The sequence below is a fragment of the Orcinus orca genome, chromosome 19, assembly GCF_937001465.1.
Source record: "Orcinus orca chromosome 19, mOrcOrc1.1, whole genome shotgun sequence".
Classification (NCBI taxonomy): Eukaryota; Metazoa; Chordata; class Mammalia; order Artiodactyla; family Delphinidae; genus Orcinus; species Orcinus orca.
The window spans coordinates 44,796,471-44,802,470 of record NC_064577.1 but is presented as its reverse complement, the minus strand read 5'-3'; positions in this window follow the sequence as shown (position 1 = coordinate 44,802,470).

The following is a 6,000-nucleotide window of genomic DNA, read 5'->3' as shown; positions in this document are numbered from 1 at the left end:
AACAAATAACACACAAGGGAATCCCCATAAGGTTAACAGCTGATCTTTCAGCAGAAACTCTGCAAGCCAGAAGTGAGTGGCAAGACATATTTAAAGTGATGAAGGAGAAAAACCTACAACCAAGATTACTCTACCCAGCAAGGATCTCATTCAGATTTGATGGAGAAATTAAAACCTTTACAGACAAGCAAAAGCTGAGAGAGTTCAGCAGCACCAAACCAGCTTTACAACAAATGCTAAAGGAACTTCTCTAGGCAGGAAACACAAGAGAAGGAAAAGACCTACAATAACAAACCCAAAACAATTAAGAAAATGGTAATAGGAACATACATATCGATAATTACCTTAAATGTAAATGGATTAAATCCTCCCACGAAAAGACACAGACTGGCTGAATGGATACAAAAACAAGTCCCACATATATGCTGTCTACAAGAGACCCACTTCAGACCTAGGGATACATACAGACTGAAAGTGAGGGGATGGAAAAAGATATTCCATGCAAATGGAAATCAAAAGAAAGCTGGAGTAGCAATTCTCATATCAGACAAAATAGACTTTAAAATAAAGATTATTATAAGAGACAAAGAAGGACACTACATAATGATCAAGGGATCGATCCAAGAAGAAGATATAACAATTGTAAATATTTACGCATCCAACATAGGAGCACCTCAATACATAAGGCAAATACTAACAGCCATAAAAGGGGAAATCGACAGCAACACAATCATAGTAGGGGACTTTAGCAACCCACTTTCACCAATGGAGGCTACTCTTCGTTGTGGTGCGCAGGCTTCTCATTGCAGTGGCTTCTCTTGTTGCGGAGCACGGGCTCTAGGCGCGTGGGCTTCAGTAGTTGTGGCACGCGGGCTCTAGAGTGCAGGCTCAGTAGTTGTGGCGCACGGGCTCAGTTGCTGCGCAGCATGTGGGATCTTCCCAGACCAGGGCTCGAACCCGTGTCCACTACATTGGCAGGTGGATTCTCAACCACTGAGCCACCAGAGAAGCCCCGATAACACTTCTTAAACATCTCTGACTCCATTAGCTTCTTGGTCAGTATAGTGACCTCCTACCCCTTCTTCGGCCCCTACCTCATAGCATCCTGTATTGGTTCACAGTCATAAGAGTAGGCCAGGGAAGCCTGTTGGGCTCCGGACTGTGGACTTGTCCCACTACCACTGTTCTAATTGTGGCATTTCCCCATTGGGAACATTCTTTGTAGTCAAAAGCAGTATCAGTGACAACCACTTGAGTGTGTATTGGCCAAAGGGCCCACTCATCGAGTTACAGTTGTCCACTGTCCAAGCTGAGAGTTAGTCCCAAATCCAGTGGCAGTAGCTTTCCAGCCATGTCCCTGGGTGTTTCCTGGCACCACAGACTTGTACCTCAGTGTCCAAAAGGACTGAAAATGTTTGGCAACCTTGGTTGCCATCAGGTCCCCAGCACATCTTGACCAGTGCATACAGCCTCCAGCCTCCCTTAGGGAAGACGGGACCTTGGCTTCTGCCATAGTCCTGTTTGTTCTTGAAGGGTGACGTCTGGTTAGACGGGCGAAGTGAAGGCATCAGACCAACACAAGTGTAAGCAGCGCAGACCTCAGCAGGGCCTCTCAGCCCTCCTGGTCCTCCTATTTGTCCACAGTAAATGTCACAGCTGGCCAGGCATCTTCACCTGCTACAGCCCAGATCTTTAAAATTTGTGGCCCTCTAATGGCCCAAGAGTGATAATTTCCTTCGTGGGCAAGTCATCAACCTCCTGTTTGGGAACTCCCTGACGTAAATGCTAGGTCCACATTGTCCTACAGACTGGATGTTCAATCCGTTTCTCTCCTCTTTAGTCTGAAGGGCATTTACCTCAACCTGTGTCAGGCCTCTGACCTGTGGAGTTGGTTGCCCAGTAGCTAAATAGTTTTCTGGACTTAATTGTCCCCGACGATTGGTGCCAATTGACCAAGCCAGTCAGTCTGACCCTGAGTAACTATCTCATCACCTCGGCCCTCATGGTTTCCACTGAAATTCCAGGCTGGGGTTCCAGTAACCGTAAGGAAATGTATAGGTTCTCCTTCTATCACCCATGGATGCTTACCAGACAAGGGAAGCTCCTGCAGGGTAGGCCATTGTTTCACTGTGGAGGCGGACACCCACTAACTGGGCTTCCCCGGTGGTGCAGTGGTTAAGAATCTGCCTGGGGCTTCCCTGGTGGCGCAGTGGTTGAGAATCTGCCTGCCAGTGCAGGGGGCACGGGTTCGAGCCCTGGTCTGGGAAGATCCCACATGCCATGGAGCAACTGGGCCCATGAGCCACAACGACTGAGCCTGCGCGTCTGGAGCCTGTGCTCCGCAACAAGAGAGGCCACAATAGTGAGAAGCCCGCGCACCGCAATGAAGAGTGGCCCCTGCTCGCCGCAACTAGAGAAAGCCCTCGCACAGAAACGAATACCCAACACAGCTATAAATAAATAAATAAATAAATTTATTTTAATAAAAAGACTCTGCCTGCCAATGCAGGGGAAACAGGTTCGATCCCTGGTCCAGGAAGATCCCACATGCCGCGGAGCAAATAAGCCTGTGTGCTACAACTACTGAGCCTGCGCTCTAGAGTCCATGAACCACAACTACTGAGCCCACGTGCTGCAACTACTGAAGCCCGTGCTCCGCAACGAGGGAAGCCACGGCAACAAGAAGGCCACGCGCCGCAACTAAGAGTAGCCCCCGCTTGCCGCAACTAGACAAAGTCCGCACGCAACAACGAAGACCCAACGCTGCCAAAAATAAACTTTAAAAAAACCCCAAAAAACCCATGTAGGCAGCCTGTCAGGTAGGCCCAAGTACTATGTCTTCTGTAGTAAGTTGCATGGTGTCCCCCCAAAAGATATCCCCACCCCAGACCTTAATAGAAATAAGGGTCTTTGCAGATATGTGCAAGGATCTCGAGATGGGATCATCCTGGACGAGGGTGGGCCCTAATCCAGTGAGGACTGTCTTTATAGGAGACAGAAAAACAGAGACAGAGCCACAGAGAAGACCATGCTGGCAGAGATTGGAGTGATCTGCCTTCAAGCCACGGAGGGCCAGTGATTGCTATTAACTACCAGAAGCTGGAAGACAGGCATGAGATGGATGTCCCTAAGGGCCTCCAGAGAGAACAGACCTGCTGACACCTTGGTCTGACTTGTTTTGGGGTAATTTGTTACAGCGGCCCAAGGAAACTAATATGGCCTCTTTTACAGCAAGATGAATAGGCCAACTTTGACCAACTTTTGCCAGAGTTACAAGTTTTGAATTAGGACACGGAATTTCTTGTTTAAAAAAAAAAAAAAAAGCAGCTTTTCCTTGACTGTCAGAGAAAATCATTGTTTCAAGACACCGGACTTGGCAAGCAGGCGTGAGTCTCGCTGAGGCCCATGGGTTGTGGTCGCTGCCACGGGCAGGCATCCAAGGCCACTAAGAACGAGACCTCTAAACTCACCAAACAAGATACCTGCATAAAGTGAATGTTCTGGAAACCAGAGGAATTTTCTAACACTTCATGCACAGTCACAATTCAAACAGGCGACACATTTCAATACCTATTGCACGTTTATACAATAGTTCATACAATGAATGGGCTGGACCCTTGGCCTGCAAAGTTACTTTAACCGTTTTTTTTCCCTGTCTTCACTGCAAGTTTTTTGCCCAAACTCTATTAGGTGCTTTTTCACAGAAACAGAGACCAAGGAGTTTTAACACAGGCACTGCAGTAGCTGGAAGCTGAGGGAGCGACTTGCACCAATAAGCAGCTTTGCACTTACTTTGGGTTTTAAGTGATCATTAATTCAGCCTCAAACTCACTTTTAACACCTGAAAGCTCCAATCCTACCTCTGGCCACTTGACCTCCAACATCTATCAAGTGGCATTAGCTATCAGATCCCTGGAAGTCCTGTCCCCTAATGCGACCCACGAAGCACACAGCCCCTGAATAGATAGGACCTCTGCCCTCTTGGCAACCACTGAGTTACCAGGTCCGCGGGCAAGTATATTATTCCCTAGCCTGGTCCACACAGCCTCCAGTCTTCTTTTAAGGGCATTTTAACTTTATGAGCTCCACACTGGGCACCAATTTGTCAAACTCATGTACACGTGACAAGGCAGGGCCAAGGTCAAGGTCTAACGGACTTGACCAGCAAAGATACAAAGAGATTTACAGTTAATTACTTACGTGCATGGTGAAAAGAAGAAAAAGGTTTTCCAGTAAACCTTTCGTCTTGTCTCACATGCACCAATGACGATTTCTCTCGCAGAGATGCTGGTTAGCCTTGCTGTGAAAGGTAGTTTCTAGAATCAAATGTCTGTGTGACTTTAGTAACAACCACTCTGAACTTCAGTTGCTTCATCTACAAAATGGGAATAACATTCACTTTAGAATTGTTGTAAGGGTTAAATAAATAATCCATCACGTAAAGTCCTTAATGCCTTAAATGTGTAACAAGCACAATATTTATCTCGACAAACACTGGCCACCATTAGGAAAGTATCCACAGGGTTTCATTCCCATGTTTAACCACCTTAATTATTCCTGGTTTTGTTTTTCGGCCGCACCTCAAGTGGCTTGCAGGATCTTAGTTCCCCGACCAGGGATTGAACCTGGGCCCCGGCAGTGAAAGCACTGAACCACCAGGGAATTCCCTAAGCTGTTTTTTTTTTCCACCTTAATTATTCCTAAAAAAAGAGTCAGGGAGCCAATAAATATTAATCTCCTATAGAAAGCTTAAACTAAGACTTGAAAATCATGTCCCAACATTTATCCAATTATTTGGGAAGGCACTGTAACAGCAACACTAAATCTAGCCCAATGACCTTCCCCCACCCAGTCACTTTGCAGAGGAAGAGGGTTAAGTATGGGATCACCATACTTAGCAAATATCCCTCACTGTCCCCTGTGGAAATCAAGTTTTCACTGATCTGCTCAACATCCAGGGCTGCTAAAAAGCCTAAGTGGGAGGGACAGTCCTTAGTGTGTTCCTTCTACACCAGATTTCTGGGGGTAGCCGCATCTATTCACTCAAAAGATAACCTGGAACGTTTCTTTCAGTGTGGCGTTGCCCAGTACCATCATGTCATCTTTTAAGGATGGGTGATAGAGTGGAAAAGCCTGGACCGAGAATCAGGAGAGCCAAGTTCGGGTCCAGGTTGTCACACAAGGCTGTCCCTTCAACCAATCCGGGCTTCAAAAAAGGAAAAAAAAATAAGGGAGGGCAGGGTCACAGTAGATGATGACCAAGCTCCCTTCCAGGAAACTCCCCCAAAAAGCCATTGGCACCGTTTTTCTTAGGGCAGGTGTCAGGAACAGCAACTGCGACTCCTCTGCAGACGTTATCCAACATCTTCTTTAACGGTGGAGGCCTTACTCCAATATGCAAAGTAAATTAGGAGCAAGGCCATTTAAAAGCCACTCCTCTCTTGCTATCCTGTAAATATAAGAAAAGCCGCCTACTTTGCATCTGAGTGGCTCTGGTCCCTGGAGACCAGAGCTCAGCCCCCCAGAAGTCTGAGCATCTCAGCTACCAGATCTCCCAAACCCTCCCTGAAACATAGACACAGTTCACAGCTTTCAATATGTTTCCTTTTATTTTGAAATTGAAACAGCGGAATGAAGTGATTTGTAGCTGAAACAACCTTCACAGGAAAGAAAACGGGAGCGCGCTCACCCAGCAAAAGAACAAACCCCAAGAGTCGGAGGCAGCCGCCCCACCTCCCCAGACCAAGCGCAGAGCAGGTTAAAGGGTGGAAGGAAGGGTACAATCAAAACCCGGTGGCGACGGGCCGGCAGATTCCCAGCCAAGTACAGTTTTCAAAGTGGCCGCAGTTACAGAATACGGTTACACATATCACAGGCGTGAGTCCCCCCTCCAGCCCCCACCCATGTTTCGCATTTATAAAAATACATTTTTCACTCTCCCACGTGAGTGATGTCTCAGGACCAGACACCAATTCACTTCGCCTCAGGGGAGGGGGCTCT